Source organism: Pseudopodoces humilis, chromosome 2, assembly GCF_049639895.1.
Source record: "Pseudopodoces humilis isolate 2021_Gansu_Grassland_sample_001 chromosome 2, ASM4963989v1, whole genome shotgun sequence".
Taxonomy (NCBI): Eukaryota; Metazoa; Chordata; class Aves; order Passeriformes; family Paridae; genus Pseudopodoces; species Pseudopodoces humilis.
In genome coordinates, this window is record NC_142201.1 from 49,500,486 (window position 1) to 49,514,185 (window position 13,700).

At 40.3% G+C, this 13,700-nt stretch overlaps 1 protein-coding gene across 12 annotated transcripts in view; it reads left to right on the top strand.

The window, feature by feature from the left end:
• KLF12 (KLF transcription factor 12) overlaps positions 1–13,700 on the top strand; it is a 235,901-nt gene that overhangs the window by 75,683 nt on the left and 146,518 nt on the right. The gene's annotated exons all lie outside the window — the stretch shown is intronic.

Here is a 13,700-nt window from a genome sequence, read left to right on the forward strand (position 1 = left end):
AGCACCCCCAAGCCCTTCTCAGCAGGGCTGGTCTTGATGTGCTCTAGCATGACTGTGATGGTTTTGTTAAACTGTTGTTCATTTAGTAAAATATCATGAAGGTTTCAGTTGCTAAAGTTTGCAAGTTGTACAAAGCTTTAAGAGTAAGCATTTGCTGCTTGTTGTGGTGTTGTACTGTGAAGTGTCTGCTGCCTTCAGCTCTTTCTGAGATAACTCAGAAACGCTTATCACACTTTGATGAACCCGTACTCCTTGCTAGTGAGGAGTGAAGGTGGGTATTTCCATCTTGTATTGGCTCAGACTGCTTTGAACCCTGGGGGAACATTCCAGAGAGTCAGCCATGGTTCTGCCCTGCATGGGTGCGTGTTATTACTAACCTCTTCGTAGGCATTTCGAGTGATGAGCATGTGAAGCACTTACTGGTATCCACCTGCAAAATTTCAACAAAAATTATCCAATCCAAGTATAAATCTTTACATCTGACCCAAAAGCAGTGGTATGGCAGAATGGGAAGGAATTTTTGGGAACCCATTTTAACAGGTTTGCTTTGCCCAAATAGGGTTCTACAGGACTTGATAATTAGGTATAGTCATAACAATATTAACAATGATGTCTTGAATTAATCTAGTAGTTCTTCACAGTTGAATGGTGACATGGCTACTTTTTTTTTTCCTTCACAGTTGTGGTATATTATAGCTAATACTTAATTTTGTGCTTTGGAGTAAGAGAGCAATCCATTGATTTTGCAAGTATTCTTTCATGTTGCAAATAAATTTGGAGTTCTGTTGTTTTTCAAGCATGTGACTAACAGAGTTGTCATTACTTAAAAAAACCTAACCAAAACAAACTCCAAAACCAAAACAACAGCAAGAACAAAACTTCCAAAGAAATGAGAAAATACAAGCAGGAAACAGGAAAACCCCTGAATGTTTTAGAGACCATTTTAAGCTTAAAAATAAATAATGGTAGAATTTCACATTTTTCACTTAAGAGTGGATAATTTATTCTCTCTGGCACCAAACAGGTGATAAAATCACCAACCTTTTTTCTAAAATTCTTGAAAGTATGAGTTCATTAATGTCTTCAGACAGTATAGAGCATACTTCCATATACTAAAGGTGTGCACATGCTCCCAGTCATTGGATGGAAGCTCTGTCTTGATGGTGCTGAGCCAAGGGATGGACATTGTAGGAAACAGCACTAACAGTGATGTAACTTTGGTGCTTTTATCATGAAACCGAGATTCTTTTAGCTGAAGTCCCATGAGGAGTGATTTTTAAGAAAAGTATGTTTTAATGAAAAGTTTCTTAAATTTTTTTTACTTTGCATGTGAGGTGGTGACTTGGCATGAGCTTTCAGCACAGAAAGCACTTCTGTGAATCAGCTACACTGATCGAGGGAATCACTCACCAGATTTGTGTCCAGCATCATTCATTGTCTGATAAACACTGCTCTTGAAATGACTGTGGCTGTGATTTTAGTGCTGAGAATATTTTAGTAATGTTTATTGAATTTCAGCATCCAGAATAATGATGAAGATAGTTTGTCATGTTATTGATGGTAGAGGTCTGGGTATCTTCAGAAGGATGCAGTACACATAACACTTTGTCTGTACAGAGATCGTTGTTTAAAAATATGAGCAGCTTAACCCATCCAGTTCTTGTGGTGCAAAGTAAATCTAATAAAAGCATTTTAGTCTATGTGAGACATATCTAATATGGACAGGAAATCATTTTCATCATTTTACACAGTGTAACTAAGCCACGTGTTGGGAATAAATATGTGATTTATACAGGCATAATTTCTTTTTATGTCCTAATGAGAAATGTTAAATATATTAGTATGACTTGGGGCTTGACACATGCTCTAAAGGCTATGTATGATGCCAAGCAACCAATTATCTCAGTGCATTATTTCTTGAAAGCCTTGACATGGGTAAGGTCACTATACATTTTTAAAGGGAGCGTGATGCTAGTTTGATACAGGATGAAAGGATGATACAAATAACAATACTTTGTTAGATCTTCCTGCTGCGCAATGTATAATCAGGTGCTCTGACTTCAAGAACGCTAATGAGGATTTAAAGACCCAGCGGTGCACATTTAGCAGTCACACATGATTCTGTCAGATGCTTTTGCGAAGGGCACCTCTGATGCAAGGTATGGTTCAGAAGCAGGTAGGAATGAATAGTTTTATTGTATAGTTTGGTGTAATACTTCTCAATGTTTCAGAGAGCACAGCAATAGGTTGCAATGTGCTGGTACTTTGCCAGCTGCTGTTGTTTGGCTGTGATTTTTACCAGTCATGAAACCAACCGGGAGCAGTAGTACCTGTGGACAGGCTACATCACTGCGTTTTCAGCCATTGAGTAGTCACTGAGAGGAACAAAAGGAGAGCGTTCCGAAGCTACTATTTTAAGTCCATACTGAGCTATATATGCTGTGTGCTGACCATCTCATTTACCTCCACAGTAAATGTCAGGTAGTGAAATCCTGCAGAAGAACAGACGGTGGGCTACCTAGCTTAAGGTAACTTTTGGCAGGGATTTGTACCAGATACTTGGCAGAAGAATGTCAATTCATTCTGGAGTGCAGCTCTTGAGACTGGAATGCCAAGATTTAGAGCTGATTTAACTTGGATGTTTTTGGCATGTATTATACATGAAGAAAAGACATAAAAACAGAAATGTGTTTTCTGTTAGAACAAATGCCCATCTACCTTACCTGCTTCTGCTTTCAATAGTCAATAATGGATGCTTAGGGAAAGGATGTAGCGAGGCTGTTGTGTGAGTGATGGTATTGACCCAGCATCTCTTCCAACTTTGCAAAATATCTAGGACACAGATAGTTGCATAGCCAGAGGTTGTATCTATATTTTTGTGCTTGATGAGATCTCTTGGTAAGCAAATCTGTCGAAAAGTCCAATTGTTTTTCAGCCAATATCCAGGTCATCAGACAAGTAGACGTGTCACGAGACCAGCTTCTCTCTGGGTGTAAGTTATGGCTTCTAGTGCAAATCCCATGGTTTCCAGTTAGAACCTGTTTTGGGTAGGAGGTTGGACTGGAGACCTCCTGAGATGCTTTCCCACTAAATTATCCTGTGATCCTAAATAAAAAGAGCTTGGCTATAGCATTCATTGTTCCCCAGTTTTTCCATGATATTTCATGCTGTAAAATGATGTGGTATAAATGAATTATGTATTAGCTTGTCTTTTGCCTAGACACAAACTCATGTATTTTGTTTATAACCTCTAATTTAATATAACTGCCAAGTTTGATTTGCTTTATATAGCAAATTCAGTATCTCTGCCTTTTAAATAAGTTTTAATGAAAGTTCAAAGCGTCTGTTAATGTACTACTATATGTTCTACTTGTAGATCTCTTTCTGATGTTTTCCTATGATTTTTATGGCTCTGTCTGCAGTTACTGAAACTATTCTTTAATCTTGAAGTTTGCCATTATTTTAATAATGGGCAGTAATTTTGTGCAGAGCACTTGTTTTTTAAATGTGTGTGAGGAGTCACAATTTCTTTGAGAACCTGTGGGAAATGCATGTTGGTGACATTTAAAACTTGTTAATTAGAAATTCTTAACACTTAATTAGATTTGCCTTTAAAATGGGCCCTAATTCTACTATAATTTATTGCTTGTGGCATCTAATTTGGCAGTTTTGTACATAAGCATTTTGATCATTCTGTCGTGAGTAAGAAAATACCTCAAGAGTAGTTACGTACTGGTTTGATCTAGCAGTTGATGCAACCAGTCTGAGAACAAAATGTTATTTTATACAATTTTAAAAAAATATTTGGTGGATACTTAAAAATTCTTACTCATGAATTGATGTGCTTTGTATTTCATTCACTAAGTGAACAGAAGTCAAGAGCTTTCCCTTTTTTTGAACTGTGTTTTTTCCCTTTTTTTGTGCTTTGTACTATTCACCAGCTTTAATATTAATATTTTCTCAGGAGTTTCCACTGAAGCCTGCAGGGAGCAGGAAACCTCAAACTGTTGTTAAATAAAACAGAGATTGGGTTGGGACAGGGTGTTAAACATTTGCAGTTTGGAAGTTTCATCGCAGCACACACCCTTTCTTTAAACATGTCAGAATAAGCATTGCGTTTGCTCTATGATGAGAAGCATGTACAGCAATTGCTGTTCCTCCACATGCATGGGAAAGGTCATGGAGTAATGCTTAGTTTCTAGCATGTAGTTTGACTTTTTCATCTGAGTGTGCAATCAGTCAGTTTTATTTAATTATTCCTGTGTTATTTTGGCCTTGTCCATGAGTCAAATGAGCTTTATATATGCTTTTGCTAATTGACTGCTTCTGAGGCTGAGCCTGTGGTCACAGCTCTAACTGGCAGCTGGACCAGGGCCATTGAAGGAACACTTGGTTTCACCATTTACTGCCTGTGGTACCTGTGACTTTGTACATGAGCTGTGACAGATGGTTTCTGAGGGTCTGTGTGAACCGTCTGTGCGCTTTGCATGTGTGTCCTACAATACCTGGTGCTGGAAGGTGCAACTGCACACAAGGTGTCCTCCTCCTCCTCAAGACTGTGGTTCCTGTCATAGGCAGCATGACAGGCTGAGCTGGAAATGAGCCACTGACTTCTGGGAACAAGTTGTTCTCTTATGGTTGTCATACACTGCTCTGTCTAAAAGTAAAAAACCCCGAAAGGTTTTAAAAATTGCATGTAAAGTAAATCTGAAATAAAAAAATAAGTCTTAGCTGAAATTCCTAAATTTTAGTTGTTAGTAAAGTTTACCTTCTTTCCCTTTTAGTTCTGCCTCTATGCTGGAGTTCCCAGATCAGTGAGAAACAAGGAATTACCCTTATGTACCTGCTGTATAGAAGAACTGTTAGTTACCTAACATTCCTGAGGCTCAGCTGCTAGAAGGTACTAGGCATATTTAATGTCAGCATAACCTTATATTGCTGTCATTCAGAGCATACAGGTTGTAATGTCTGTGGTTTATAAGAAGCCAGATTTTGGCCCTGACTGACAATTTATTGCTGTGTTTTATTCTGGGGGAGTGAACATGGCACCTGGTGGATTATCAGTTTTGTTGCTGAGCTGAATGGGTATGATCCCATGCAGCAGTGGGACACACAGTATTATTGGTAGTGTGTTTGTTTTCTTAGAAACACAAGTGGCAAGAGCCAGGGTAATATCTGGAGAAAGTGATGATGCCCAGGCCTGTGAAAGTGCTTACAAAGTGGTTTCACTGTGGAGCTTTGCAGTCGTAGAGCTGAAGGTGCTGTTGCTTTGAGGTGATGGTCCCTTTGCACTGCATGGAATGATAGCGCCAAGCAGATCTTGTATTTAGCATCTTCTCTTCTTGGCAAACAGCAATGATGTTTGGCCTGCCACATAACATCTCGTGCCCAAGTTTTGGACTAAACTGTGGCTACCGTGACATGCTAAATGTTCTTACTGTTCTCCAGTGTGCAGAGTCCATGTTGTATCTGTCTTTATGGAAAAAGACTTTGCATAGTGGCAGGTGGAGGAACAGTGCCAGCCAGCTCCCTGTGCATTTTTTCAGAAAATTGCCAGCAGCTAATTTTCTGACCAGAGCAGGTACAGTCAGAATTCAGAGTAAATTTGTAGTCACTCTGTATCTGCTGGCAAGCTCCTGGGCAATGCCATTTAATATTTTTTTGCTCAGCAAGTACAAAATAATCAAAATTTAGACAACAGTGAAGGTAACCTTTAAGTAATATGTGCAAATTTGGTCAATGAAATACTAGAATAATTTTTCTATGTTTCCTGTTACAATTTTTTTTGCCAGGTGGTGAGGTTTTTAATTTTAAGTCTTATTCAAACTCTTCTTTAAGCTCTTCTCCATTCTTAAGGGCAGTTGAAATAAGGTAGTAGAACACTGCTTTGGAAATTGAGCAAGAGTTTTTTAAAAACACTTGCTTTATAATAGTGGTCAAGTAGAAGCGGAAATCTAAATCCATTACTAGAGTTTTTGGGTTTTTTTGGGAAAAAGTAATGAGTTTTGTCTTGACAGTAGTCTTTACAACTTGTCTGTACTTCAAAAACTGAAAGGAGAAACTATCAAGACTTTAGTTTATTGTTGCTTATCATGAAGTCTTCTAAAAAGATATATTTTAAAATAATTCTAGTGTAAAGATAAATGTAGTACATGCTTCTTGCACATGTACCCTTTCTTAAATATGTCTCACTCTTAAATGATGGCTCTTTCCCAGCTCTCTTTTTGATGGAGAGGTTGGGCTTTTTTGTTACGCAAGAATTTTTAGTGTAAGGTTAAGAAAATCCACAAATACTTAATTAATCCATTGATATTCACAAAAACCAAGTATTCTGTGAATATTGTATTAGAAGGAAAACTAAGGAGCCATTGATGTTGATGGAAGTTAACTGTGAGGCTCTGGTGTAAGTACTGTTGGTTGTAACCTGTTGTATCTGAATTCCGTTACATAGGAAGAATCCATAATTCTCTGTGGAAGCACTAAAACTGGCAGGACAGCAGAACTGATGTAAAGGGATTTTAAGACATCAAAGCTGACAGGGTTGCCTGCTGAGTTTGAGAAATAGCAGATTGACCTCTAGTTGCCAGTGCACTCAATGATCCTCTGTCACCTGGAAGCTGACCACATCTCTTCAGTTCTATTTATATTCCCTAAAACTAGCTTAAACCCAACCTAATAAAAAAGATTTTAGCAGCAAAATTTGAGATCTGTGTTATCTTCACTGAATAATGTCTTGACTTGAAGTCTTTTCCTGAAGACAGATCTGTAAAAATATGTTGCAAATTACAACATAGCTACATCCTTAGGGATTGGAGTACTTCATAACTTTGGAAGTCTGCTGTTTTTAAAATCAGTATTATTTTCTTCAAGAGATCTAGGCAATGGACTAGGAATTTGAGAAGCTTGTGTTGCATGTGCACATCTTTGTACTGTGGCATACATCTGGATATGGTCTGGCACTTCTAGGGAGGGTCTGAGCTGGGGAGCATGAGCTGAAGGCCAACCCCTGCATGTGCCTCAGGCACTGACAGCATCAAGTCACAGCTGCTGTTGAAGTCTGGGCTCTACCTGGCACGCACAGTTGTAATAGGAGACCACACTCAGAAGCCTTCCTAGAAAGCTTAGAGCTGTGATGCCTCCCTGTTTACTGGATGCCATGCAGTTAAATGTCTGTGTGCCTTCTCACCAAAGAAATTTAATTTTGAATTGAAATGAACTTGAATCAACCCCACTCAGTTTCATGTGAAAACAGTAAGAAATCTAAGGCTTCACTTCTTTCACACAAATTGTTTTGGCTTTCCTTGAAGCATCAGTAAAGGCAAACTGTAGTTTTCTGAATTTGACTGAAAATTCACGTTTGGAGTAAAATGCAGAACTACCAGAATCTCTGCTTTCATTATGAACATTTCACACAGCTATAGATATAACTACATATGATGAAGATCTTACGGCAAGACATGGGCTGCTAACCCCAATTCCCTGGCAGAACTCCCAGTTAAGGGATTCTCTTCTAGCCACATGAATGTACTTCCTTGAACAACCGGTATGTTTCATCCTAAAGAGAACTCCATTTAAGTGAAGAACAAAATTCCTTGTATGGTGTATAAAGGTCTTCAGAAAACTGAGTTAGGTGACAGCTTTCCTTGGCTTCCTCTCCCCATGAAGATTGTTATACTTGATAAGAGATGGTAATCCTTCATTGTTGTATTATCCCTTGAAACTAAGAGAAAAAAACAATTTCACATTATGAAAAGCTTATGTAGTCATACCATTAAAAGGGTCTACTTTACCTCAAATGGATCACTTCACATTTTTTTCTTGATGTGCTATGCTTACTCTTGCATCATCTTGACTGATGAGTAACTTCAGTGTAGTAATTAATGCAAGCAAAGAGATTAATATCAATTTGGGTATATGTGTTGGAAAAATAAACAAGGTAATCTTATTTATAGGGCATATAACTGACATAGGTTGTTTCATGGTTGGTTCAGTGATGTTTCTCAGATGTCTGTATAAAAAACCAAGACTTAAAAAACTTTGTGTTTATCAACTGTCAAGAACATTGTTATAACATAAATTACCCCAAGAATATAATGATGAATTAAGAGATTATTACAGGTACAGAAAACTTGTCTTAAAAGAACTAGAAGATGAGGCAGGGAAAATCTTGCGTCGTAGCTTTGAGACAGAAGGACTGTCTGGAGGTTGTTTACAGCTCTTAACTGTTCAAATGTACTCTCCTTAGGCTTGAAACTTTTTACTGTAGCTTGATTGGTGAATTTGAGACTGCTCTGCCCCCAATTGATACTTCATTTCTCAAAATCAAAGTGTGTCGTGTTAGAGTTAAGTTTGTACAGAAAAGTAAAGGCAGGTTTGGAAGGAAGCTGGGTCTTGGGCAGAAGGAAGCTCTGGATGTGGAGGTGCTTAGTTTTAGTCTTTGTCTCTCACCATCCAACTCTATTGGTAATAAATTAATTTTCCCTAAATCAAGTCCATTTTGCCTGTGTCAGCACCCCGTAAGTGATGTTCCTGTCTTTGTCTCATCTCCTAAGCTTTTCTATATTCTGTTTTTCCCCTCTGCTGTTGAGGGAGAGGAGTAATGCAGCAGTGGCTTGGGTGGGCATATGGTAGATGGCTAAAGTCAAGCTCACCAGAGTTTTGAAGACTGAATTGACAGCTGGACCTTTTAGGTCACCGTGGGAAAAAGAACTATCAGTGTCTCTGTCTTACCAGTATGCAGCTCTTCAGTGAGACTAAGCCTTTCATCAGTGGCAGCAGTAACGAGCATCATCTGCCTTGCCTCTGCGTTGCTTGTATGTTCACAAGTGAGGCAAGAGGAGGAGACTTTCTTTCATAGGAGTGTAAATGTTTGTCAATCCACGCAGGAAATGTGAGGTCTGAATTCCAGGTGCTCTGAAGCCTGAGCTCACTGCTTTCTTTCTGGGGCTGCCTGGGGTAGGGCCTATCTGTGGGATAGAGTGTCTTGGTTCTAGAAGACAGGTGTCTGCTAGGGAGAGCAGGAGCCTCCCTTGGGATGAAAGAATGTAGACCCCCTCCCTCCGAATTATTATAAATTTGAAATCAAGGGGGCTTTCAGGCAGAGATCTGGGGATAGGAATAACAGTTCTTTACTAGTATAACCAGGCAAACAAACAAACAATAACTACAGCAATAACAAGAACACAGAACCAGGGACCCCGGGACAGCTCTCTCAGCTGAGATGGGATGGAGGAGACGTTTTGTTTTTCACAAACCCCTCGGGCAGTCAGTCCCGGTGCTCCTGCAGGGCTCCGAGGAACAGTCGGCTGGAAACAGCAGGGACGAGCTGAGATCCTGGGCTGGTGGATGAGGTGTATCAGCAGGGATGAGCTGAGATCCTGGGCTGGTGGATGAGGTGTATCAGCAGGGATGAGCTGAGATCCTGGGCTGGTGGATGAGGTGTATCAGCAGGGACGAGCTGAGATCCTGGGCCGGTGGCTGAGGTGTATCAGCAGCTCCGCGGCGGTGGCTGCCACACGTCCCGGCAGGGCAGGGGGTGCGAGGCCACCAGCAAAGAGGGGAGAAGAAGCAGCAACTCCGTCTGGGTGATGGCGAAAAATCCCTTCTCCCCACCGCAGCAGCTCCGCGACCCAGCACACGAACGTCCTTCCCCGAAGCCGAAGAAAACCAGCTAAACACTGTCCCCACCCTCCTTTTCTGCCCCCTTCCCCCCGCCCTGGGCCCGGCTACTCTTTGTCCGTTGTCAATCACCCCTAAGTACCGGTAGTTAGGATGTCCCAGCACATAATGGGTAAAAATTCCCCGGGCAGGCCAGAACGACAAAACAAAAAAAAAAAAAAAAGGACACCTAACCCTCAACGTAGGGCTTTAGTACTGAGCAGCTAGATGTGAAATTCTTGGGGAGTGGGAGAGGACAACTATGCTGTGGGGTAGGGATAGCTGGTTTCTGTCTTAAATCTTCTTGGAAGAAATTATAAAGGGGGGTTTAGGGGTGTCTTTGGTAGTGTCTCAGAAAAAGATGTCAGTTGTGGCATTAGATTGTCTCTGATTGTTAAAAGTTTACAGTGTGATTCTCAAAATGTATGGCTTGCCAAATAAAAAACTTGGCTACAAAACCTTAGCACTTCTTGTGGATGGCAGATGTCATAATAGTGTAATTCATAACTAAATAAACACTACAGGGTGTAGAGGGAGTTTGTATCGGGATGAGACAATGAGATTTGGGGTTTTTTTTTCTTCCTCTAAAGTAGCAAAAGGTAATTTGATTAAAAGTTGCAATGGAAAGCCATCCTCATGAAGGAAATACCAGTCAGTGATGGTTGTAGAGGTGCTGTGCTGAAAATGTAGGCCTTTCAGGAGTGGGGAGAGTTCTGGTTATTAACTGACTACTACAGCTTCTCAGAAGAGCTTGTAAGCTTGAAAGCTTATCTGTCTTGTGTAACAACTGCTCTAATAGCAGTTGTCCATACGGACCTGGGTATGATTTGTGTTTTTAATTAATATTTCAAGGGAATAAATGTCCAAAAGTGATTAGTGGCAAGTTCCAGTGGATGGCACTGCGAAAGAGAGCATTATCTCTTTCAGGATGAGTTACTCATCCAAGAGAACAGATGTTTTGGTGAGGTCATGCAGTGTTTGGCTTGATTGTATGCCAAGTTTAGGACCTACATCTGCTGTGCGTTTTACCAAGGTGGGAAAGGAGTCCACCAGCAGGGTTGAGGTGGGAGACTAGAAGAGGAAGAACTATCACACAAATTAAGGTACCCTTCACCTGAGCAATTTTGGAGACTGGACGTTAGCTACCACAGTTAATGAAGAAATTGAGTGGCCTGAATAATGCATTGACTCAATGCATCACATCACCTATCTCTGCCGGTGGGTTTTAAGAGTGTAATCAGGTAATGTGGGCACTGGAGCAGCCATGCCTCGCTCTGGTGTGGTTGCTCCATCTGCTTGTGCCTTGACCCTTGGAGGCTCCTGGAAGAACTCAATTCTCATCTCAAGCCCCAGTGGGAGTAACTCAAGCCCTTTTGCCTTAGGTGACAGCCCACTGTATGCAAACCTCAACAATTATACCTGTTTTGCTGCATGGCTTTGGACGTACTATAGTGCAAGCACTGGTTATGGCAGGAGAGCGCTGTTTGGAACTATCAGCTCTCCAGGTGACTTTGGGCTGAATGTGTCATCCCTGTGATCACACACAGACTGGATCTACTCAGCAGTGGCCCCTCAGGATGTATCACACAACATACTTCAAGTTATAAATGCAGAAGAAATCAAATAGTTTGGAAATAATTTACTCCTGTGATTATTGCTCCTGTGAATTATAAATTACCCAAAAGTCAAAGCTGTTCACAGCCAGAGTATTTGCTCTTCAGACCAGCACTCGAAAATCTTTTCGGAGAACAAAAGGGGAAGTGAACACTATGAAAATTTAGTTAAATGTAAATGTGTTAAATGGTACATGAACTAGTCAGGTTTTCTTGATTTATCAGTTTTAAACTTCAAAGGCTCTGTTTAGCTTGCATTTTTAAAACTAATGAGTTTATCACAGCCAGTGGGGAAAAATGGTTCAAGTATATCAGCTGTAAATTGGTACAGAGCACTAAAAGGGACATTAGCCTCTAATCAGATTCTAACAGTTCATTAAACCTGCCTTTCCTCCGTGGCGCTTTGTCTTCCCCCCACCCTCCTTCTGCCTGTGCCTCCTGTGTAAGCCAGCCTCCTCCCTCTGCTCAGGAGGGTAAAACTTCCTCAGGGACACAATGCAGCATCAGCTCATCCTTATTTGTCTATGAGCTAAACAGCCTAAGGGATGTTCGATGATGGTGTTATTCCTGATCTTGCTGTAAAATTCAGCTGTGCTGCCTATAAATCAAGAAAGCAGAAGGACCTCTCAACTTGCAAAATAGGCATTGGGGGAACCAGGAATGCCACACTGGCTCCTGCTCCACCTCAAACCACATCCAAACTGATGTAGCTCAGTGACACCTGAGATCTGCTGCTAATAAGTAAACAGTACACCTCCCTTGCTGGGGAGAAAGACATGAAGCCAGGCACAATTTTATCCAGCTTCTTTGTTGCGTCAGAGACCCTTCCTGCGTTTTTTCCACCCCATGTCTCAAACACTGATTAATTAAGATCAAGGTGCACTAAATAATTTGCTCAGCAAACATAGGAAGAACTTGTTTTTCTTCCTCTTCCTGTTGTGTCAAGCTTTAAAAGTACAGTAGAGGTACATCAGTAGCGTAGCATAAACTGAGACATCTCAATAGCTTGACTGGTTTTCATTCTTCCATGTTTGAACACAGAAGTGTCCTGCGGAAAATTACTTGTTCGATCTGCAGTTTTCTAACTCCAAGCCTTTAGATATGAATGATGTATATCTACTTTTAAAGGAAATAAAATAGAGACTGCACGTGCTTATCTGCTTCACTGTGAAGTTTCTTCCTGTCCTGTTGTAAGTAACCACAGCTCTGGGTGCTAACATACACAGGGCTCAAAGTGAGAGTGACAGGGATTTTAAGAAAGTAATTTGCTCTGCTTTTGGCACCGTGTTGGAGCATGGGCATATCAGTTTTCTTGCTTTTCAACATGTTCTTTAAATTACAATGAAGGAGTATACAAAAATAAGCAGTTTCTGCAGTACTTATATCCTGAAAGGTGGAGATCCTGGGATGAGGTGTATTGATTGGAAAAAAAATAAAATGTTTAAAGTAGTTTCAGTTCTTAAAACATGTTTTGGAAGCTCCATTTGAATGGACAATTTTCACTAAAATTCCACTGAAGCAGCCATGATAAGAAACAGGGCTATGAATGTATTCCTTATGAATAATGGCAACACACAGTGCTCAATGGATCTGCTGCCTGTGAAACACAGGGAAAATGTTTTTTTTTCCCATGCTCATGCAGTAACTGAGGACTACGAGGTACCAGAGCAGAGGTGAGTTTCCAGTCTAGAGCCTTCTAGACAGGGCTGCAAATTAATAAATGACTGTGAATGAGTCACTTTTAAGTGATGTGTGCTCCAGTTACATTATTTGAAAAATGGGTGTGATGTCTCTGCATTTCTGTAGCACTGACCAAGGTGTCTGGATTTGTAAAGTCACATTCTAGCCTGAAGGATAAAATGGTTTTTATATTCTCTATGTTGTCCAAGCTAAATGGCAGCTGAAGACATTTGTGTTCAAACACCAGCCTTGAGCCTTGGCTGGAGTAGATGATTGATTCAGGTTGAGGTACTGTTTGAATTGAAGGTGCAAGGTACAACTGTTGGTGTGTCCTCATAAACTGCTCCAGTAACAGCAAAAATGTTGATTCAGGGAAGCACAGTTCTGCAAATCTTTACTCAGCTTGAAGCTCTTGGCATATAGTGTCCATAACTACATGGATAGTGCATGTTTTTAACTTCATCTCTCATCTCAGAGGTGTGTGGAGATTTTCATTGACAAATGCTGATAACTTTATAAGACAATGATAAGAAATTTGAGCAATTATGTGTTAATTTATAATGTGTATGGATACAGGCCGTCACTGTAACTTCTCTCCATATAAGCCTATACTTTCTCTACCAGAAATACAAATGTTTTGACTGAAATTAACTATACTTAAGCATACTGCCAAAACCTTTAAACTTTTTGACACCAGTGCTTTCCTTTTCAATTCTAAAGTAAGGAATTAATATATGTGTACCTGTGTAA